Consider the following 24,905-nt stretch of genomic DNA (forward strand, 5'->3'; position numbering starts at 1 on the left):
TTATGGCTACTGAGACGTGTTATCAACCGTAAAGAAGCCCGGGCCCTCCCCGATTACGTACTTGTGATTGATATGCGAAAGGCGCTAGATAACGTAATCACCAAGCAATATTAGAAGAATTGGCCCAGGCTTACCCCAGCCAGCATGCTCAAAATTGCATTCGGAGCTTCCTAAGCCAACACGTACGGTACAACTCCTAGCATCGGCAGCGGGATAGGACCCACAGGACAAATTTCTTGGATAGGGGCGTTCTCCATGGATCTGTCCTCGGAACGATGTTGTTCAATTTCGCCATGACGAGAGTAGAGCCATCGCTGGAGAAGGACCCGGCGGCTAGGTTTTTAATCTATGCCGACGTATAACAATTTGGACCGTGTGTGTTTTGTGGCAAAGAAAAAGGAAAGGGAGTGCACTAAAGACGTTTTTGAGCTCGGCAGGAAGCTCACCTGCATACAATCCAGTAAGGGGGAAGGGAAGTAGAGGAGAGTGAAAGGATAAAGTAGAGAGAGAGAGAGAGATAGAGAAAGATATAAAAAGCGGAGGAAGAACAAGAAATAGGGCTGTCAGTCTGGGCACATCAGTCAGTAACACTGTAGTCCGGGCTACAGCCGCTGCGTGAGGCCGGTCGTCTCCAGGTAATGGAAGAGATGTGAGAAGACTTCCCGTTGGGTTGCCGCACGCCCCTTCGCGAACAAGAGGTCCTCCGTTGCCGGCGCTGGGAAGGCCTTGACGCTGGAGCGCTCGGTGGAGCGGTGCTCTCAGCGCAGAGTGGTGGGGGCAGAAGCAGAGTAGGTGCTCCAGCGTCTGTGGTTCCGAACAGTCCGCACATGTAGGGGAGTCCCTGCGCCCGTGTCGGTGCAGGGGCTCCGCCACATTGCAGCAGTCGAGCCGCATGCGAAGCAGCAGGCAGTGGCGTCCCTGCTGATGCGTGCAGGGAGCGGCCGCGGCGCCAGGCCACTCACAACCCGAGGGTAGAAGTGCATCTTCTGCCCCATGGGGGCCACGATGGAGCGGGCCTCATCCAAAGCGGTGTCGTCCGGGGAAACTGGGGTACCCCCCTGGTGGGTCTCCCTGGCTCTCACGTCGGTGACCTCGTCGCCCCATATGCCACTGTGGCCCGACAGCGAGCGGAGCTGCAGGTCGCAGCCTCGGGAGGCCACGGTGTGCAGCTTGGCTGCAAGGGAGCCCTCCGGAGTTGGTGGTCTGGTCGGCTGCGTGCAGCCGCAGCAAGGCAGGCCTGGAGTCCGTGAGGATTACTGTGAGAACTTTGACTGCCTCGAGTCCATGATCAGGGAACTCCAAGCAGGCACCTGTCCACAGCGTTACGGACACTTCGCCTTCTCTAGGGCCTACCTTAGCGCCAGACAAAACAGAATTTCTTGTTGTGCGTGGCAGCAAGAGGTTACCTCCGCAGTTCCATCAAGTGATATACATAGAGGTCATTCCTATTTCATCTGAAACGGGTAGGATCAGGCTTCTCGGATTCCCGCTAGCCAGCAGGAACAGCGCCAAACAATGGACAAATCAGCTGAAGTCAAGCTAAAAACCAATTTTACAATTAGTGTCGCGTATGTCGAATAACTATGGCTGCGCATCTCAAATGGCAATACATACATTGGCAAGGGCAGTGTCACTCGGTCGAATATGTTATGGAGCTCCGGTGTACGACCTCACCGCCACCCACCTGAAGTATCTCGACATCCTATATCTAGCAGTTCGCCGCACAATAACTGGCCTACCTCGACACACCCTACAGCGGCGCTTGAAGATTCTGTGGCTCTGCCACCGCTGCCCGCGTTAATCGAAGCGACCATTGCCCAGAGCGATGCGAGAAGCGAACAATCCAAAGCCTGGCTTTTGTGGCCTGGAACAGCAGAAAACTACCCGACCCTGCCACGTTGCCCGCTGCACTCCCGCCTCCCTGTGAAAACACCACTCAGGTTGTAATGCATCAGTAGACCAAAACACCAAGAACGCCCTTCCAAGCCCGACACCGAGCTCAACGACGACTCCAGATCAGCAAACGTTCTGGGGAAATTGATATCTACACTGACCCCAGTATTTGCGACGGGCGCATTGGTGTAGCATGGAGATCGTCAGAGGCACCACACCTGGATGGCGAGGCAGTGCTAGAAATGAACACCTATTCCCCCCTTGAAGCGGAGCTGCGAGGCATACTGGCCGTACTGGACCATTTAACGTACTCCGCGAATACCTCGCATGGCACGCATATTAAGAGATCCCCATGACGCCATGCAAGAAAAGCCATATTCAGACCACCCTACAGCCAACACCATTACGTACTCCCTTCAACATCTTTCGCGAAATGGTGTAACTATAGGCCTTGCGTGGACACCAGGTCACATGGATTTCCTGTCGAGGAGCCAAGCAGCAAATGGTGCTGCCAGGAAGAGCGCTTAATCACCTCCCTCCCCTTCTGCCGTCGTGCTTTGAACGAACCCACGCCTGGAGCTGAATGCCTGACGTATTCAACGAAAGATTATCCTATTACGTCAATCCAAAAGGATATCTTCCACAGAGCCTTCAAATCCCAGGATTTCCAAGGTATTCATTAACAAAAGCATCGCCAACAGCGCCTACCCGCCATCTGTTACGAGGAAACGGTACCATACGAATGGGCACCCATCCCCTATTGCCCTTATTGCCAACAAAACGTATCGTCTTACCTGCGCCACCTAACGTGGGTGGGCAGTCATTTCGCACTCCAACGACAGGACTTGTTCCATCACTTTACGCCCTCCAAATCATGACATCGATTTTCCGGAAGCAGTGGGCAACTACGGTATGCAGAGTGGCCTCCAGATTAGTGTAGTCTGGTTGTGACTCCCTATCCTGACAAGAGCGTTATCAACATCATGGACGCAAAATGAGTGCTCAGAGACATTCAATTGTGTGACGAAGACCTTTGGTGCTCCCCCATCCCTTCGCTTCTCATTCACCATGCACGGCCTCCGGGCCTCCCCTTTCTTCTAACAAAGGTTTCAATCAATCAATCACTAACGGCATGAGGAGAGTTAATTAATCAGAAGCAGGATAACGGCCGCGAGCTTGTACGCAGCAGCTTAATTGCTTAATAAAGTCTTCAATGTTTTGTGGTCTTAGCTAGTAAGCCATCGATCGGAGTGGGTGATGGGGTTGGGAGTGAGTTGTCGAGGAGGGACTCCGTGACTTGCAAGTACTGGTACGAAAACATTTTTTTCCTGGAGCCAGGCGCATGCACCCGATTATTTGAGAAAGCAAAACACCCCGCAAACGTGATGAAAGCGGGGAGGGATAAACACGAAAATACGAATCGGGGAACGGGAGAGAGGAGCGACAGCGTTGGCCACAGGAGGGTGGCCACGCATGGCGGGGAGGGGGGGGGGGGGGGGGGGGGGGGGGGGTTCAGCGCGTCTAGCTTACACAGATAGACGCAGTATTGGACGCTGCTCGCAGAATGCTATCAACGGAGGCTGGGCGAACAACAGCCGGCGCTCGATGCGTACAAATGCTCCATCAGCGGCAGCCACCCGGGCGGTCGGCGCGCACGATATCGCGCGGCCCCGACATGGCGACCCGGGGTCGAGCGACCATCGCGAGCCGCCGCCAAGAGCAGCCCTCCCTTCTCCTTCCCGGCCGAGCTGTCAGCGCGATATCGCTTTATTTATTTACCGCGCGGCCGGGCAACGATAACGGCCCGACACGGAACGAGCATTACGGTAACGAGCTACCCTACAAGTTTATACGCTGTCTCCGCCCCGTCTATACACGGGGCGCCGCGCAGAGGCGGCGGCCGTCTTCGCTGTATGGCTGTTTATGCTTGATGCCGCTCTTTGCTGCCAGCCGAGTGCTGTTGCTGCTGAGACTCCGGTGTCGCTCTCGGGCCGTTATAAACACGACCGAGTCAAGTTGCCGGCGCGGCCCTACAGTAGCGGCTGCGAGTGGCAGGCGAGCGCACGTCGTCCCCCTCGTCTCGCCGCTTTTTCTGCCCTCGGGCTCCGGCCGTTATCTTCGCCACGAGCGTCATCATACGCGTCGGAACATATTACCGCGAGGGCAGCACCCTGAAGCTGACAGCATAGCCACCTAACACGCTCTACGGGTACCACCGACAACAGCGCTAGACTAGCAGAGAACACATAGGAGCAAAGTAAGCACTCATGAGCAGCAAGCACAGACTTTTACAGCACGCTTCTAGCAACATAAGGAACACACGAATATTTGCCCCTAAATAAACAACAACAGAGGTGGCAGGCTTCTGACGCGAGAAGAACGCACTGTACTTAATACCATCTCTTCTTTTTTTGCTAGATTAACTGCTTCTATTCCTTTGTTTAAGGGCAGTTGCAAACAGGGTTCACCTTACGGGATGATGTGCGCAGTCTCTCCTGTGAGTATGCCATGTTTCGCATTTTGCAAGGCAATTAGTCTTGTGCCAAGGCATGGAGCACCCCGGTAATTTACGGAAATACCTCACGGGCACGTCAATAGCTAAGGTAGGGCGCGTGGAGTAAACATTGCGACCAATTACCACTCACTGGCAAGAGGATTTCCAAGTGTGGGTCAAGTCCTAGTCGGCCGGGTCAGCCGGGCTTGCTATCACCAAAGACCTGCTTAACCAGTGCAGGGCATATGTTCACCATAGCTCGAGACCCCTTACAGATACCCCCCACCCCCCCAAACCGGACGGAGATCACCGACATGGCCTGCTCCTCACGCCACTCACCGACAAGACCCAGTGCACCATGGGTGTGCTGGTGGCTCGCCGCGGAGAAAATAACCCTCCTTCTGCCGAACATCAAGACAGGTGTGGGCATCGCCTCCACCGGGCCGGGCGCACGGAAGGGAGACCGCCATGTCCCTGTGGACTTTTGCAAGTATCACAAGGATACACAAGAAAATGTCGATGCACTGACCTCCTTCACCGCCTTCCCCAGCCCTGACTAGACCTTGAGTCACCCTTCTCTCAAACAAGGAATAATTATAAATAACAACAATAACTCCTCGTACACTTAAACCTGACTACGTGGTTTGAAGGCGAAAGCCTAGCGATTATCGAAGCCTTCTTTACTGCTAGACCATGCTCGCGTCTCTTTCGTCTCCTTCGTTTCTTCGTCCTTTGGCGCAAAATTACTTTGACGGGCACACTGGCCGCCCTTCTTCCCCTGCCAGCTCTTCCAGAATCATAGCTGTCCGCGGCTGGCGTGCGCTTGTTTCTACTCGCGTGCTGTCATGAGGTCCAGTCATGTTTTGAACGGCGTGCGACTTTGGTGGTGACCGCGTGCTAGTAGCACGCACACTGGGACGTTCGTTTTCGAATCCCTGGCAGTATGGGAGCCATGGCGCCAGCGGCGGCCATTTTGGTACCATTCGTGTTTACGACGACCGTCACGTTTCACGTTCGATGAAACACACAAGGCGTTCGCCGTATTAATCGGTGCATGGGCACAATAAGATAGGAGTTCCGTGACGGTGCCAATGAAATGCCCTAAGCACGGGCAATTTTATTCTCACAAAGCAAATCGAACGATCGCGACCTTCCGTGCTTGAACTTCTATTAGCGTGAGCATAATAAACAAATCGGCGGCACATGCGCCGCCGTCTTTGGACACGGTACGGGTCGGCTGGAAATTGCCTGTACAGGTCGGTATCGGGGCGGGCCCGCCATAGCGTCGTATATTGCGCGAGCAATCAAGGGAGGCGAAGCCCCGCAGAGTCACGGTTCCGACGGCGGCCGCGTGCCTCTTAGCTCCACAACACGTTCCAATTTACCACGGACCATTCCTTACAAGGCTTCCCATTAACCACACGGAGACGCTTACGAATCGGCCCTTCCCAAAACTAGTTCAACTCGAGCGGCCACCAACTTCTTCTCCGAGCATCTCGTTCATTAGCCAAGCAATCAGTCCTGTGCGTCTATCTAGTGCCGGGAACCCCAGAGGGGACGCCGAACCAATATTTGCAGAACAACTTGGCCACCGGCCGCGGGGCTCCGCGAAGCCGCCGTTCGACACTCGCGGCGGCACAGTCGGCGACACAGTGCCGCCACTCGCTTTGTTCGCGCTCATCTGCCTAACGAGCCACAGGGGGAATGTCTCGCAAATGGCTGCAGGTACACGCGCAGCCCATCTTTTCGAACAATCTTTTTTTTCTCCGCACCTCCGCTATAGCGCTCTGCGGACGCGCAGGCGAGTCTGGGATAAGCCCTAGGACTTTTCTTTGTGTGTAAAGGCTGTCCACTGCACGAACACTCGCTCAGCGGCACAAGTTCTCTTCCATTTCATCCCTTCCAAAATCCCCTGGAGCCACTCTGGGCCCCAAGCACCAGTGGAAGACTGCGGGGCGATTACTGTTGCACCGCGCCATTAACTCCCATTTGAGACAAGAGCTCAACCCTTCCGCACTCTTGGGCGCACTGCAATAAAAGCTTATGCTCATGTTTCAAGGTGCTCAATGTGAGGACATGCAATTGAGTCCTTTTTTTTTCTGACATGAGGCATCCAGTCTGTTGTCCAAATTCGAAACACTAGATTCTATTCGTTGAGTGCAAAAGCGGAAAGCCGTGTGCTCCGAGCAGTTGGGATGTTGTTTGAACGACGCGATTCGGGAACATCGCTACAACCCCAAGAGACCCGATCAGCGCCTTAGTTGATATAGTTTCTTGCATCCTTGACCACTTCACCCCCTCTTTCTTCTTTTTCCTCCTCTCTCTCTCTCTCGCTCACACTGTTGTGCTAGGACCGCTAAGCTTGCTGCAAAGCAGCAACAAACCAGTTGCAAGTCTGTACCGCGTAATATCCACTCTGTTTCGTCTTTCGTCTTTTCCGTTAATAGAACCCAATGCACAAAAAATTCTCCCAAGCGTCCACCCTGTTGTATTTGGGATGAAAGCGAAATTCCAAACTACGTTTTTTTTTTTGAAGGGGGGGGGGGGGGGCAGGTGGAAGAAACACAGCTTATCTAAACTAATTCAGAGCCCTTTATTGCGGCACGCCACACAGCCAAAGTGCAATTCGGAGGTACCCGCCGTGGTGGCTCAGTGGCTAAGGCGTTGCGCTGCTGAGCACGAGGTCGCGGGTTCGATTCCCGGCCGCGGCGGCCGCTTCTCTGATGGAGGCGAAAAGTAAAAACGCCCGTGTGTACGAGATTTCGGCGCACGTTAAAGATCCCCAGGTGGTCGAAATTAATCCGGAGCCCTCCACTACGGCGCGCCTGATCGCCTGCGTTGCGTCGGCGCGTTAAACCCTACAATCAATCAATCAGGCAATTCGGAGGTTTAAAACGACGATAAGGCTTCTACGGACCTAATATTCCGAGTAGCCTGATTTTTTTTTAAGGACGTGCGCAAGGGGCTGCGTCTATGAGGTAGTATGAACACAGAGTTCAAAGGAAGGAAAATGATAAAATGTTTAGACATCCCTTTAGAAATAGGCAGCTTCGTAATAAAATTCTCGGGGCACATAAGTCTGCTTGCGTGTTTTGAAGGAGAAAAACTGGAGATACTTATCGACGACTTCTTTACTGATACACCGTATTTACGTCTCTTTGTGGGCTTTCGTTCCGTCGCACTTTGGCGCGAATTACTTCGGCAAGCACACTGGCATACGCCACAGCTTCCCTACAATCAGATTTCTGCGCGGCTGCTGTGCGCCTGTTCCACTCCCGCGCCATCACGTTCGTAAGTGTCCCGTGGGGCGCACTATTCTATAACTCTGACATTTCCAATTCATAGTTCTGTGAATCGGGCCAATTATCCTCTCAAAGTTCCCAATTCCTGGATATCCTCCCAGCGGCTATGAACCACGAAGAAAGGAACAACAATGACGCAACTGTTGTTCCACCGCTGGCAGCGTCAGGTGATAGCGCACTGGTAGCGTGCACTCTTCCATGTGTTCTATTAATTCCCTCTTTACAGCCGCGGCCATTTTCTCGACCGGACAACGACGGCTTTTCGCACAATGGACACTTGAAGCTTTCGCCTCAAAAATCAAGCCCCCGCATTCTGACCGAACCTGCTTGATGATGGATGCGCTCGTACTTTATCGCAATTTTTCGCAGTGCTCTTTTTACGGTGCCTGCTTTAAATGGGGGATAACTCGTGATCGTTTCTGATTAAGTACTTCATGTCCATAGTGGTAACAGCAGGCTGGTTAATGCACATTGATATTGATTGTGGGGTTCAACGCGCCGAAGCTGGGCGCGCGTAAAATGTAGTGCTTCGAATTAATTTTGACCACATGGGTATCTTGGACGGGCGCCGAAATATCGACATACGGGCGAATACGCTTTTCGCCTCCCTCACAAAAACAGCCACCGCTGCCGGGATCGAACGTGCGTCATTGGGCTGTACGGCATAACGCCGTAGCCACTGAGCCACCGCGGCGGATAATGTAAATTAGTAAAAGATGTCATAAATTTGCACAAAATTTAGAGAATACCCTTTTTCAAACTATTTGAGCCAATCAGGGCAGTCTTAACCATGACTGGACAGTCATGCACAACTGAGTAACGTTTTGTACTTCCCTTAGAATATAAACGCGAGTCTACCAATACGAAAAAAAAAAAACGAGGAAATGGTAAGATTTGAAATTTTAGGGGAAAAAAAACACTGCCACGGCAACAAAAGGAACTTTCGATTTCACTGTCGGTTTGCGGATCTAGAAGTTTCCAAACAGAAGAGGGAACAGGAAAAGAAGGCAGCGCGAAGAATGCCACCGTGCCCCTGCATGCATTACGATGTGAAACCAATTTTCACGATCTAGTTGTTCAAGCACCGATTTGCATTTGACTACGAAACGAAACGAGTTTTCCCGGCGACGTGACTGGCTTGAGACACAGGGCCGCCTTCCTATTTGTTCTCCTCCTGATTTCTCCAAGCGCCTCCGTTTTCCAGCGTTGCGGCCGGGGGGACTCACTGGGAACTGTCTAGGTCATTTGAGCCTGACCTCTGCCAGAAACACCCGCGCGCATATGTTGAGCAGCACCCTTTCATATAGGTGCACTTACCCAGACAGATAATAAAGTCAAGCCCGCACAAGAACAGCCTGCCTCTCGACTCTTCCAACGGCCGATGGAGTGGGTGTGCGCAGCGAGCAAGAAAGTCTCCGCCTAAACGTTGTAGGCAGTCAGATTTCTTTTCGCCTAACGAAAATTTCCCTTTTACTTTCATTGATCGAACTTTGTACGAGGAAAAGAAAAATAAAACGAATGACACGTTCGACTGGTAAACAGGTTTTCGCCAACATCGATAAACTAATTCAAGTCGATATAAACGGGAAATTATAATGCTTAGACGTAAAGGCAACGTCGGGCATGAGTACAGCTGTCGGAGCTCCTTCATTCGCACGGACCCGAGAACGGAGGCCAAAGTGAGAAGTCCCTGTGGCTAGGCAGCTGCCATAACGATAGGCGCAAAGGGTGATGCAACGACTTTGCTGTTCCTATTTCCCGGCTCCATTTGAGCCCATACTACTTCTCTCTCTACATTCAAGGCGCAACAGATTTTGCCAGCGGTGTCGGTAAATCCTGTACGGGCGTATCAATTGCAGCGCGAGCAGCGACAAATGAAGTACGGTGCCCCCATCAGCCACAGGTTGGGTTTCAAGCGGGTTGCAACTCCCGGCGCTATCAATGCCGCCGAATAGTCGACGACGCCGTTCCTTCCTTTCTCCATTGTGAGCGCCCATTGTCGTCTCCTGCTTCTCGCCCGATCGTGCAGCGGCGCGTAGCGCACGTGGAAGCGAACGCGCACCGCATTCACCCCCGCCTATGGTATACAACGGTCGAAAAAGAGGCGCCTTATTGGAAAACGGCCACCCGTCGTCGGCGCATTTATATCTGCGCCAGCGCACACTTCGTCTTCGCTTCAGCCGAGTCCCGCCAGCGTATCGTATACTCGTCAATTCGCACGCATAATGCCCACGGAGCCCTCCGACGATTCCCCTTGTCGCTTCTCCCACCAAGCAGATGTTTCGTTCGCAGATGACGCTTATCGCCTTTCTGAATGAACGCTCAGTGCCTTCTTCCCCGCTACCCGTGCGCAAGCCCTCATGATTTTCAAACTCCGAGGGGCTTTCTTTTTTTACCTTCCCCTTTTCCCACTTGGTTGTTGCCTTGTTGCAAGCTCAATTTCTAACTTTTTCTCCTGCTTGCCTATATCGGGGTCGCTGCTCTGACCTGAATAGTTAACCCAGATACGGCACCCAACATTAATTGTAATGGCGGGGAAATGCTTGAAAAGCGCTCCCTGGCTCGTTGCAGCAGCACGAGGTATCGCGCCGTTGTCGTCTGCTACACCCAGGTTGAGTGTGGCCGCGGTTTCCCTGTTTCACTTCGCCCGTTTGATGCCTCATTGCATCCGAAAAGCTCTTTTCCCTTAGTTATGTCGTATTATCCGCTCCTGGACACTTGAAATAGGTTTCGAGCAGCGTGCAGTGGCAAATTGTTTCCAACATCCCACGGTTTTGAAGTGCGTTCATTTAAAGTCTCTAGCGTCACCGCTTAGATCCTCTTAAAATTAAACAAAGTCGGGAAATGAGCATGATTTGACTTCGAAAACCAACTGATGCGAAAGCTCAACAGGGAGAAATTAAAAAGGACAAAAACAAAATATCGAATACAAAGAAGAGTTGGGATAGATGATTCTTTGTGTTGCGAGTACAAAGCTACCGATGTTAAAAAAAAAAAGATGCAAATAAGTCAAAAAGTAATTTAAACTTTTGGGTAAACCTGCTTCTGTTTCTTGGGTATGTAGCTTGTAACCGTAACTGATGACCTTTAAAAATTGCAACTGGAATCGCTGTCCCTGTTATACGAGTTTTGCGCAAAACCACCGGTGCCCGCAACTAACGGCAGGGTGAATTGTCAGACAGACAGACAGACAGACAGACAGACAGACAGACAGACAGACAGACAGACAGACAGACAGACAGACAGACGGACGGACGGACGGACGGACGGACGGACGGATAGACAGACAGACAGACAGACAGACAGACAGACAGACAGACAGACAGACAGACAGACAGACAGACAGACAGAGGTAAAGGGCTATAGAATAAAATAAAAGCCCGACACAGACGGACCGCTCGAGCAGGGGGTGCGGCGCTTGGTAAATTTTGCACGATAGCAGACGGTGCCCGTTGAACGCTCCCGCCTGCAGCGCCGAACACTGGGGGTCTTCGATATACAGTCTGCGCGTGGCACGAGGATTCCCCGGAAGCAATGGAATACATGGGAAAATGGAATGCAGGACTGCTTCTCGGTGAGTCCGCGGTGAGTCCGAGAAGAGCCCCACTGACTATCCTGGGTGTTTCCTAGCAAGGCGTTTTCCCACACACGCGGTATTTTTTCCCTCTATGACTTTGAATGAGAGGCTACGCACTCTGACGAAAGGTTCTTGCATAGAAATGCTGCTTCGTGGTTACGCGTCATTTCTCGTTGCGTGGCCTTGACTGACAGGTTCAACACGAACAGACGCGATTTCGTGAGATGCGCCATCTCGCTCCGTCGCACTAAAAGCGACCTTACTAACTTTCGAATCACGAGTACACGATGATAAGTTATCACTCCGAGTTTTATATACAATTCGGAAGCCCGCTTTAAGGCACGGCTTGTAGATTTCGGCGCAATTAGAAATAGGGACACATGATTACATGGCTTCTTTGCTGCAGACCTATGCCCAGATGACACATATGCATAAGAGGGATTGACCAACAAATTACAATGCCAGTACCTTAAGAACATATCAGGGTCGCATCTGCCCCAGGCCAATGGGCGCATGCTTGCGCTCATGATTTTTTGCACGTGTCGTTTTGAAGCTACAACTACGGAACTTACTGCATAAAATATTGTCATTCGAGGATCATTTTAATCGCATAGCTGTAGGCCGACAGCTTTCGCTCTACGTTGTGTCACCTTGGAGTGACCCGTAGTATGCTGGCGTCATTTCACTTGCAGCTTAGGGAAATCCGCATCAAGTGGATACGAAAGAAACCTGGTTAACCGGAATAAGACCCTTTCATTTCAAACAATATTTGGAAATGATGCCGCCGTATCATTTCTCTTCGGCCACACAACGAACGCTCTACCGAGAACTCCGAGCTCCCAGAGGGGATGACCCTGGGCAAAAATCGGCCGGATCCCCGATTCGGCCCCGATACTTCCATCTTCCTTATTCAAGCCGTCTGATATGCGCGCACGAGTGCGCGCTATGCACACACGCGGCGTTCGCATAAAGAATGCAGGAGCCCCGCTGAAAGCGCAGTTTCCCGCAGGCTCCATCCCTACTGGCATGCTGAGCCTGCTTGTCCGATCCAATTAGAGTAATGGCTTCCCCCGCGGGACAGCACGGTTGGCGCAGCCAGAGCCCGGCGGGCCCCTTGTTACGCGCCGCTCTTCTCGCCTACTCGGCACTTCCGTCGAACCGAATCGCATGCGATCCCGATCCCGTAGCCCTGATTAATACGGCCCGTCTCAGGAGGAGCGGCGCGGGGGTGCGTCGACGCGCCGCCACCTTGAACCGCCGACCGACGCGAGCGGCCGCATGCAGAATTGCGGATTAGCCTGGACAGCCGTGGAAGAGGACCACCCCGGCTGACCGATCACCTGCGAAGGTGAACTCGTAACCTTGTTACAGTGATGTACGAAGAAGGGATGAAAACACCACCAATAAAGAAAACTGAATTTCGCAGCCCCGTATCGAGCTGTTTATAGGCGTAATCAGCACCCGAGAACACTTGGCGGAGACGATATGTTCGAAGATAGCCTTCCCTGTAGCGAAAAAGCACGTCAGATGTGTAAAATGAGAAGGCTGCTTGCTTCCTTCACTAATTCGAAACCTGGTTAACCTCCCTATTTTTCATGCACTGTATTATCCTTCCTTCCATACAACACGAACTCCAACCACAAATCTAGAAAAAAAAAACACATTTCAACCAAGGCTTAAATCCGAAGCTACAGAGCTAGTTCTTGCATTTCGGCGATCGTTGGTCTTGATCCCCCTGTACCGGAAAAACACACATACTACAAGTGTTTGAATTAATACATATACGCGCTATCGCCAGACCCCCTATGGAGGTCCCTGTTCACCGAACCTCGCCTACGCGGCTGTCCAGATTTATGCAACTTTGAAGCACTTTTCAAATTAACGGTTAACTGACCAGCCAGTGCACAGCACGGTGGAATTTGAAATGAGCAGCAGTAATTCATTGTAGCGTCCGGAGGAAGAGTGTTGGGAAATGCTGCAGACGATTGCGGGGCCCACAAGCATCGTTTTAATAAGCGTATTGCTGCAACAGTAGTGATGGCGAAGTAGCGGAATACTGGGGTCATGGACGAACTGTGTAATCGCCAATACCATTTCCTATTGGGCGCCCCTCTGATAACTGCAGTTTCGCAACTCATGCTCTTCGAAAAGTTTTCGTAGCCTCAATTCACCACATTTTTTCGAATGAAACCAACAGATGAAGCACACTGCATAAAAGTAGGGAAATCGGAAAAAAAGCCTTTCTGACGACATGACAAGGGAAGGTAAGAGCCCGACTGACGGGGAACTACGAAGAAAGCGCTTTTGTTTCCTTTTTCTAAATGCCAAAGGCACAATAAACGCTTGCTCCTGGAGTTTTTTTTTTTTTTTTAGCTTGGAAGCCATTCTGACTTGCTTACAAATGAGGGAACGACCTTTCGCCGCCTTTAACAATGCCAGCTGGTAACGGAAAGGTATATACCTTGAAAATCCTGTCTTCCCACCGAAACTCCAGCCCATCTGCCACTTGCTATCATCTTCGTCTAGGCAGAGTATTGACCATCACAATTAGCAGCACGTCGTGTCGCTGTGTATATCAAAAATGAAAACTGCGAAGTAGCTCTTCAACAAAGTCAGGTTTGCGGTGCAACTAACAAAAAACTCGGTTTTGGCTCTCTTCGTTGAGGGAACATACCGACGCCACATACTGCACGAATATATTGGTCAAGGAAATAAATGCAATTCAGAAGCCTTTTAGTACATAACAACGTTCACTTGCACAAGAAGACAATATGACAAGTATGGGGTACACGACGCAATGCACTCTCTTGTCGTATCTCGTTCTATGTCGTCTGTCTCTTCTCGCAAGTGACCGTTCAGTATCGAACACCAACTCACCCAATTCTGCGCCTTATTGTGCAAGAGACGTTATCTACTGCTATGTAATGTGCTGGAATTTCATCGATTGCTTTACTATAGCGTAAGCGGGCTCGCTACAGAGCACATGAGCATGGATCCGCGTTGACGAAGGCAGAATTTGGAAGGGTGCATTGTCAAGATACGGAAGTGCACGCTCTTGAGTTGCATGAGAACAAACGCGGTATCACCGACATAGAGGATAGTTCGCCCCTTCCGGATGCTCCTACTTCAGCAATTTCAGACCACTTGTTTCGAGCTGCTTGTAATGTAAATTAAAGGTTGCGGTTTTTCACGCAAGTATTCTTTGTGCCGTCGAATAAAACACCTGTACTTTCTGGGAAACGTATAAACAAGCGCGGCATTCTCTGCAGCGTCACGCCGTGAATGGAAGACTGTCAGATCACGCCGTAGCGGTTTCAACTGGCCCTGTACATCGGTTTATTTTCGCGTGAACGTCTTCAATTTTGTTTCAGCAATGGGGATGAAATCATGCATATTGATTTCATAAACGACTCGTGCATGTAGCAGTCCTTTACACATGCATTTATTCAAGGACGTAGTGAAGACGAATAGTATACAGTATTGGCTTTCTGAAGAGGTCGTGGCATTGAAACGAGCCCGAATCGCAATTAATTACGCTGCTATTCATGCGGTGCACGTTGTACGGACCCTTTGCCTGATTTTATCAGTGCTTGGTGTTGTAGTCACAAACGGGATATAGTTACGATATCAGTACTTACCGGCGATTTTTTCGTTTCGCGTACAGCTTAAAATATTCAATGTTCTGGCAGTCAGCATCACACTTCAGGAGAGGCACAGCTCGACCTAAGAATTTGGGGCCAATGGAATGGCAGCAAAGCGCTCGTTGAAAGTGCTTTGTTCCTCCGCTTGTCCCCGCGGCGTGGTGAGCACGCTGCGCCCTCTCGCCGTCGCCGATTTCTCGTAGTGCTCTACCGCGCGCATCTCAGTTTTATAGTATACCGCACGTATGACATTATGCTACAGCAGCGCCGCCGCCACACAATGGACGGCTGTAGGACTTGTTGTATGCGTGACTTTAACCGGGTTAAGAATTCGCGCAAAATGTCACCCAGTACAGTAAAAGAAGTTGCCACGTCCCCCATTGAGATTACTTGAAAATTCATGGAGGCCATCACTGAAATTTCCAAACGGTAAGGCAAGTAGATTTATGTAGTAACGAAATAAAAAAAGGAGACAACCCCCGTGAAAAATACTGACGTGCCATGTAAACGCTTTCATTAGAGAATTGAAAGGCGGAATTAAGTTTCTCAAGCTGTAGTTCGCGGAAATAAAAATCAAAAGTCTACAATACCAGACCAAGTTTTTTTTTTAAATTAGCCGGAGATGTGAAGCGCACCCAAAGACAGGCTGTTGAACTAAAACAACGAACTTAAAGTCAGGACTCGAGGTCAAAAATCAGGACTCGAGGTCAAGTTTGCAGAACAGTTCGAGTTTCTTACGAGAAGGCCTTCCTCCCAACACATTGAAGCGCTGCCTCGAATGCCATCAAGCGCATCCCTAATGACACCGTGAAATTTATGTCGAGGTCAATTAGTGGTGCGCTCTTGCAGGTAGTGAACAAGAAGTGGCTAAACATTGGGAATGCTCGGGCTTCTGAATTAGTGAACCTGGATTTGTGAATGAGCACTTATGGCCTGAAAATGAGTTTGTTGTTAGGAAGGCCTTAAGATCTAAGCGCGAGAAAGGCTGGAAGTTTGCACCGGTGTCTAACGGCAAGATTCAGCTGCGAAAATCCGTAAACTGGCGAAATCGGAAAGGTGGTTGATTGATTAATTGTGGGGTTTAACGCGCCGACGCAACGCAGGCGATGAGGCGCGCCGTAGTGGAGGGCTCCGGATTAATTTTGATCACCTGGGGATCTTTATCGTGCGCCGAAATCTCGTACACACGGGCGTTTTTGCTTTTCGCCTCCATCAGAAAAGCGTCCGCCGCGGCCGGGAATCGAACCCGCGACCTCGTGCTCAGCAGCGCAACGCCTTAGCCACTGAGCCACCGCGGCGGGTTCGGAAAGGTGGTGCATCCGACTTGCGAGCGATACTGCGATAAATTAGTGTAATGCGTCAAGTAACTATTTTCTCTCTTACGCGTTGTCGGGTGCACATGAACACCTTGGCCAACTTTTCAGTGAGTGACTCAGCGTAAGAAAAAACATGAACGTTCCTGAAACGTTTTTATTTGAACACGTACGTTATTTTGGCGTTATTGCAATTGTCGAACCGTTGTCGAAGGAAGAAGAGATGTTTGCTGTTCCAGGCTACGAAATAATGCTGAACCCTGCACAAATTTTAATGTACGCAGATAACACAAAAAACAGGAGAAATTACGGGTGGGAGGTTATAAAGCGAGAAAATACAGCATTTGTTATCCCTTCAATTTCAATGCAGCGCCCTTATTAACACAGGGGTGTGACATCCGCATAGTATTGATATGCGTCTGTTTGCGCAATCGAACACATGTTTGTGGCTGTGGTACCAGACGTACAGATGCACCATTTATAACCACCCCAGTATTGATTGTATATTTCAAAACACTGTTTCAACAGCATACAAGGCTACGAAGTGAATCCATAACTTCGCATCCGTAAAGTGAATCCGAAGTAAATTTATAGCTTGTTTTCTTAAACGAAGGGAAGTATTTATTTGCGAAACGAACGTGATTATAAATCCAATATTCCGTTTTTGCAATTTCGCGATGCCGTTTACTCGGTACGCGGTTCCGTAATGGCCTAGCTGGCAGCAAGCAGTAACCAATGAGGACGAGCTTTATTAACAAACAATAAGAGCCATTTGACGCAGGCGCACATAGAAGCGGATAAAAGCACACAAGAGGAAAAGAGGGGGTTGCCTCACGCGACGGCGTTCCTAACCCTCCAACCGACACCTCTCACCACGTCAATATAACAAGCTATTCGTTCCAAAAGCAATGCGCGGCAAACAATGACCGCATAACGCAACCACATACCGGCTACGATAAGCATCGAATGACCAAACCACTCGCGAAGTTTCGTCAGCGCCCCGGTGATTCGAAAACAAGCAGCCCGGACGGCCATTGTTCTGCAGCAGATTCCCCCGCAGGCAGCCGCCGATATAGATGCGCCCCGGATGCAGTGGCAAATGAAGCGGCCGTCTCTCAAGCAGCCTCGACGCGCCCATTCATCTTGCGTTCCTCCCCCCTCGCAGCGCTCCTGGACGGAACGGTGCGGACTCGAAACGGGACCAGAAACAAAGGCGTTCGCTGGCAGCCTCGAGCAAAAAGTGGCGCACCTCGGCGGCAGCCTCTTTTTGTCGTTGCTGCGGAGACACCTGGCTTTTGGAACGGCCAATCTGCGCGCTCGCTTGACGCTGCTGCCGTAGGTTGACTTCAGCGGCCGGTCGATTTCCTTCCGCGCGCCACCACATCAAGCAGCCTTCTCGTCCTGCCCACCGCGCACAGGCGTCGAGCAGCGCGAGAGGCACAATGCGACAAAAGAAGCTCGGCACCTTCAAAAACATGCTCGATGGCTGTGAAGTGGCTGCAAGCGTTTCTTTCTTCCAGCATGCTACTGTGATCGCGACAAGCTGCTGCTTCATATTGTTGGCAACGATTGTGTGCACTTCATTTCGACGCAAAGCCTTAGCTTAGGGTTACTCGAGTGCGTAGGAAGCAGAATCTTTAACGAGGTACGTCGTCTCCTTCCTCTCCATCTTTAATACAATGCATCAAGAAGACAACCGGAGCTCCACAAAGTGCCGATAAAATCAACCCGTTCGAAATTACGCTCCAAGTTGTAGCTGTAGCGGCCCGGCAATAAGCTAAGTAATCGCGCTCGCATTGATGCAAGGGCGCCGGAACGTTAAACAGGACGACTACATTAATGTGCCCTGAAAAGCAGGGGCAGCCGCTGTGAAGCCGCACAGGCGCTTTACCAAAAAAACTGGCCGCGTGTCTGCTCGCTTCGCTGCAAATGTGGTCGAAAGACGATAGTCGTCTGCCGCCCCTGCCACGTAAATGCCCCTGTTCCCTCCCCCGCACATCTCTCACGCTCTTGCCCTTCCGTCTCGCTTCTCCCACGATAAACACGGCGGTGGTCTGCTCAAGCCGATTCAATTTTCCCGCACTCCACTGCTCGTGCGCCATCTCAGACTGGAACCTTTCATCACTGTTGGACTTGAAAGGGCGCCTATAGTGGTTTAGGCTCCGGCGCAAGTTCTTTTTGTATTTTGAGTCACATTATTGGTTGTAACGCGCATTTTTTATTTGCTATCGGAAATATCAAGCACACATTCAATGTTCAATTAAGGAACACCGGCGGCAGTGAATTTCAGAAGATGCCATGCTTACAATCCGCTTCTTCGTCTTGGATGCGCCATCAATTACCCAACCTGCGTGGGATCTCCCAGCAATACGAAGAGCGGGTCACACAAGCTATGACGTGAAAAAAATCGCGTTACTAACGCAACTCATTTCACGCATTCGAGAGCCGCAAACAGCTTGCTTCTTTCGACACTCACCCGATTACCTTTAAGTTTAAAATGCTGGCGCCCATTACCCGCAGGGTACGTACACACCTCGGGCCCGCGGCGCAGGTAACAAACGCCCACGCCCGGTGAGAACGTTACCATTCTCCTAGCTGTGCGACAGATTTGCGTTGACGAATTGAATTCACTTCACCCCGCTCCCTCCACCCCCCCGCCCTCGTCCACACTCTAGCGGCTGCTATTCGAGGCAGCTGCTCCTTGGCGGTTACCGTAATGAGCGAGCGAATACGTGAGTTTCAGAACCTCCAACGGTATTAACGCGAATAACATTATTGGGTTACTTTATCTAGCTTTAGGTCTGTTGGTACTTCGCCGTTTTCCCCGTGAACGGGATAAATTTAACCTTCAAATCAGAAGCGTTGGATGAGACGAATGAGGGGGGCGGGGTAGAAAGTGAGGGCGCAACGTAGCCTCCAAGAACAGGAGGGTAGACGGGGAAGGGGAGGGTGGGTGGCTAAAGAGAGCTCAATTCGTCGACGCAACTATGACCCGCAACGGGAAAAATTCCCACCGACATTAATCGAAAATGGGTTCTGTCTAATTCTCTAATACCTCAGCTTCGCTGCGAAAAGAGCAACCCTCCGAAGGCAAGCAATGCACGGAGATTGCGAAAACAGCGAGGTTCGAACGACCCCAAATTCGATTTTTTTTTTTGCCTTTTCTTTTGGTTCTCACTAAACGTGTCGCCCTCGAACTTCGGAGAGGCCATTTTCTCGCCGCATGACGTTCGAGCAACGTTCAGCTGCACACTCACATGCACGCATAAGCACAAAATGTCTTCCCACTTTCAAGCCCTCCGCTCAGCGGCGGGATATCGCCCAAAACAGTTTTTCTCCGCGACAGGACATCAAATGGCATCGCGAGCAAAAAAGTAAAACGAAGGTTGGAAACGCAAGAAAAATACGAAAATGAGCGTTGATAACGCGCACAGGGCGAGCGCCGCGCCACGCAACACCTGCTGAATAATTCCCGACGGCCGGGGAGCATATCCGAGGACGCAAAATTCACCGCGCAACTCAACGATGCGACACCAGCTCGAACAGCGGGCGCTTGAACTCGACATAAAACGCGGAAACAGCCGCCCGTCCGGTCGCGCGCACGAGAAAGAGTGTAAGCGGGAACGCGCGGGAAGGCGATCCAGCAGACAGACGTAATAAATGTGCATTTATTATGGCCCGCGGGTGAAGCGACGCGCCGCGAGACGCGCGCGCACGCGGCCAAAGATCAGAGCGGCTGCGCTAGTCGCCGAACTGTAGGTAATTAAAAGCCCGCGACGTTTGCCACGCGTCACAAAAACAAGGCGCGCACACGGGAGCGGCCCCATTTGTGCGGCCATAACGAGTGCGCGCCACCGGTTCCTCTCCTTGTCTCGGGGCTGTGTCGAGGTGCAGAGCGCTGCGCTAACTGAATCACACGGAGGCTCGTCGTACGCGCTGCGACGGAGCTCTAAAGAACGAAGCAGGGGCCCTGAAAACACCCCTGGCTACGTGCAAATTCTCAAGGAATGTCAATCAATCAATCAATCAATCAATCAATCAATCAATCAATCAATCAATCAATCAATCAATCAATCAATCGTTTATTAACGTTCGGAGGGCCCTCCGAACGACCATCCGAGAAAGGCCCTCCGAACAGCCTTTGTTGCTGGCGCATGGAGGAAACAAACAAGCGATGTACGATGCAAACACCTTACAAGTAATGTAATAATGGTATAGCGTTGCGAACACAGAACAAAAATTACACACTGTTGTTCACCAGAATTTACAAGCACGCACGCACGCACGCACACGTACACGCACACGTACACGTACACGCGCACACGCACGCGCACACGCACGCGCACACGACACACACACACAGGCACACGGCGCACACACACACAGGCACACACACACACACACACACACACACACACACACACACACACACACACACACACACACACACACACACATGCACGCACGCACGCACACGCACGCACGCACGCATGCACACAGGTAAAACGCCAAGCAGTAAGGCATGTGGCACTGTCTTCGTTGTACACAGATACTGTTATTAAAATATTCATGAAGGATAACAATGAAAAGTTGTGCGAAAACGGAAGGGCCTAAGGTGGCTTGTGTGTGAGAAACGGGGTGTATAATAAATATACATGTAGAGAAGACTAGACATTGAATAAATTGAATTAAAAAAAGGAAGAAAGAATTGCTTTGTTAGCATTTCATACTCAATTGACGGCGTGTGAACATAAACATATTATTATTATTATTATTATTATTATTATTATTATTATTATTATTATTATTATTATTATTATTATTATTACGACGACGATGACGACGATGACGATTATAGTGTGGATGTGGGTGAAAATGGCGAGATTCCGCACCCCTGTGGACATAGAGTTTCTTAGTAAGTATACTAGAGAGGAAACTGCGCCTGGTAATCCATGTCGTCGTCGAGGTTTTTTGGAAGACCCTCCACTTTTGTCTTGGGCCTGGCATGAAAATTTCTTCACTATGCATTAACACGTCTACGAGCTACGAGGAAACCGAAATCCTCCCTGTTCTGTGATAGCCGTGTTCGGTGAAACAGCAAGCAGCGCGTGATCATACCTGACTTTGGTCATGCCGCAGCCGAAGGACGTATGATTGAGCGGGTAATATGCCGCCGCGAAATTTGTAGCTGACGAAAAAAATAACAAAAAATTACTTCGACGAATACAAGATACGGCCGATACGGGCGCCTGCACCCGTCCTATCTTGTCATCATCCGCGACTGTTCAACGCCACGTTTTCTTTTGGCGGTCGGTGCACCGGTTAACCACGAAGCAACGTTTTCATAGGCACGCTCAAAAAACTTTCCAAACTCTTCAAACAACTTATTATTTGAAATAATGGTAAAATTATTAAAGCAAGAGTCTCTAATTAGTTTCCCCGCAAATATTAACATTGTTCGTAACTACCACATTGGCCTGCAGGGTAGCAGGCACAACCGTTCCAGCAAAAATAAGCTTTACTTCCTTTTTATTTAGTTTTAAAACAGCCTGTTTTATTTTCCCCTGACATAACTGTATACTATTCTTGCGTTTTTGTGGCACTTTGTTCAAATATGCGGTCACTAAAACGTTGCAATCCAAGCCACTGATCAAACTAAGGCGAGCGCCATGATGTAATGGCGATTCATGACGACACAGACGGCCTTGATGTGAGCCGCGTAGACGCTAGCGCCAGATTCCTCTCTAGTGTATATTGTAAGAAACTCTATGCCCTGTGGAAGCCTGTACGCACCAAGCGCCCCCTGCTGGCTCACTTCGAGCGCTCCTTCCATTGTTTGGAGGAACTGTAGGAACGTCAACGATTTTCACGCGAACGGCCGGGGTTCAAGCCCCACCAGTGCAACTTTTTTTGCAAGACCCTTTTTTTTTTTTGCTGTAACATGCTCTCCTGGAACGATTCTACGCATTCTTTTCGCGAATAAATGTGGTGTGGTATGTGTTGGATCAGTTCGGGGACGACGCGCGGCGTATCAACGCGTTTAATAACCCATCGCCTCCTGCATTTTTTTTATGCCAAACGCATCAACGCCGAGCGGCAAATCAAGCCATTTCCTTCTACTTCAGCCACTCTCCCCCAATCGCTAGCCTTCCCAGTGCTTTAATCACGTGTCCGGTTTATCTTGGGGCGACGCGTTGTGGAAAGCGGCAACGTTGGCGAAACGTGCTCCACCCCGTTCCGGAGTTTTCTATCGCTGGCGAGTGCGCCGTTACTTTGGTGATCTCAAACATCGGTCGCCTTGGCAACTAGGCACAAGCCGCTTTCAACTGCAGTTACGGTCGCGTGATTCCGGTTAAGCTTGGGGCCCCACCTTAGGACATGTGGGCCCTGCAGGCGTACCACTCCCGCCCTTCGGGTAGCGGGCGATGCGTTTGGCATTGCAAAAAAATTCCCCGCATTTCCCCGAGGGGAAGAATGTCAAAGTGCGAATGCAGGAGTTGAATTTGCGCGGTTCGGTAATGTTCGCGAAAGAGAGATCACACACACACACACACAACTACAAAGAAAGAAAAATGCATTTATTCACAGACACCTATTTGTGTTGTCGTTGTACTTGATTGCTAGAGCGGATCTCAGCTTTGAAATTTCGTGTCAGTACTCCTTTAAGCGGTTGCATTAGCCCTTCTCACGCCCGATTCCTGGCCAATCCCCCACGTGTGTATGTGCCATGCACAGACACCTATTTGTGTTGTCGTTGTACTTGATTGCTAGAGCGGATCTCAGCTTTGAAATTTCGTGTCAGTACTCCTTTAAGCGGGTGCATTAGCCCTTCTCACGCCCGATTCCTGGCCAATCCCCCACGTGGGTATGTGCCATGTCAGCGGCCAGGCAGCGCGCGCCCATCTCCCCCCTTTGCCAAGAAAGACGATTCCTGGCCAATCTCCCACGTGGGTATGTGCCATCTCCCCCCGTTGCCAAGGAAGACGAGGAGCGCGCGCACCCGCAGCTGTTGCTATGTGGACGGACGGCGGTCAACGGAATTCAGAGTCGCTTATAAAGTGCATTCGCACTTAATACAGGAGGTGATGAATAAACTTTCGGCATCGTACCGCAAGTGCCTGGCTTGTACCTATCTCCAAACGGAATATCGCGTGAGAGTGATGGGTGCGCTTGCCACTTCAGCTCGCATTCGCGCGACAGCAGAGCCCGAATGCGAGCTCTGACCTAGACAGCTCGGTCGGTTAGGTGTCCTCTTAACAGCAACGAGACAAAAGTCACTGCTGGTGACGACAGTGGGATGCTGACAGTAGCAGCCAGTCCTATTACTGCCGCCGCTGTCTTCTTTTCATACTTCTAATTTTCCCTCGCTGAACTGCAGCGGGTTGGCGCAGCCGGGCCGAATTCGGTGCGCCATGTTAACGAGAGCAGGTGGCGCACAGTAATGAGCATGCGAGTCTCGGCGCAGTTCACACTGAGCTAGAGTACCCTGCCCAAAGTGCACAGCCCCTAGAGAAAAAGAAGATAAAAGAAGCCGGGCTTGCTTCAGCGAAGAGCTAAGGAGCGGAGGCTTTGAAACGCAGGCCGAGTTCCCCCGAAAGCGCTCTTCTGTGCTCGGAGAGGGAGTTCTTTTTCTTGCTAGTATTATTTCTATTGCGGAGTGCAGAGAAAGGAGAGCGCTGCAGACAGACAGATCAGCCGAAATGGTACGAAGAGTGGGTGCGCAGACACCTGCCCACTGGCTGGCCCACCATGGGAGCCGCTTTGTTCTCGGAGACTTGGCGGAGAGGAGGGTTGGATGAGTTTTAGAAAGCGATTGGCAGCGAGGAAGAGTGGGAAAAAGAGACTGTTCCAGCCGTATACTACGCCTGTATTCTTTTCGTTTTTCACTGGGGCACGTTGAAGAACTCCCGCTGCGCCGGTTCGGAGTGAACAAGAGTGCAAAGAATAGTAAGCCAGTGCTCACGCCAAGCGCGAGAATCTGGCTGTCGTTAAAGGAAACTTTTGCTTGCGGATTCAGTACCGAGCTGCCGAAGAAGAAAACGCTTAGAAATAATTTGCACCGTGGAAACCAAAAGGGACACTGCCCTCTTTTCGCCTTTTTCAGGCTAAAGGGGCCGGCTCCACCTTTTCAGAAGAATGCGTGAACAGAGTGTCCAAATGGCTATGTGTGGCCCAGATATACGCCCTTGCTTTGTGGCATCTGGAACGTATCCATGGCAAGAAGGCCCCAGCCGTAATGCCGTTTGGAAAAAAGATCGAAAGTCCTCAATCATGGCCTAAAATTTTCTGAAGTCGTCTATTTCAGCCAACCACGAGCTCGTTTATTAGGCGATTTACCGCGAACTACTTTCAGGTGCGCAGTTACATAGCCAAATATGCCACTGCAATGACTTTAATTATTTCGTGGATTTCGCCGGAATCGACCTCAATTTTAGAGCAAAAGCTCTATTACACCAGGTACAAACGTAGAAACCGGCTCGTTCCTCGTAGCGTCAATCTGACTTTCAAGCTGAGCCAAGGTCAAGACAGCGCATCGTGAGATTTCGCAGTGAAAGCGTCTAATGGCTTGTTCTTTCCACGGGAGAGGGGCGGAGACTGGATTGGCGGAAATAGTAAGGGCCTAGAGTATCGAATGTACCGAACAGCGTCTGTTTTGTCTTACGGTGCAACTGTGTGCGCGTGTGT

The 24,905-nt window shown here is 50.7% G+C and overlaps 1 protein-coding gene across 2 annotated transcripts in view; it reads right to left on the reverse strand.

Annotated features, from left to right (window-relative positions):
* LOC144155632 (uncharacterized) overlaps positions 1–24,905 on the reverse strand; it is a 552,497-nt gene that overhangs the window by 146,319 nt on the left and 381,273 nt on the right. The gene's annotated exons all lie outside the window — the stretch shown is intronic.

This window comes from Haemaphysalis longicornis, unplaced genomic scaffold (assembly GCF_048455015.1).
Source record: "Haemaphysalis longicornis isolate Haplotype H1 unplaced genomic scaffold, Haemaphysalis longicornis Haplotype H1 scaffold_1, whole genome shotgun sequence".
Classification (NCBI taxonomy): domain Eukaryota; kingdom Metazoa; phylum Arthropoda; class Arachnida; order Ixodida; family Ixodidae; genus Haemaphysalis; species Haemaphysalis longicornis.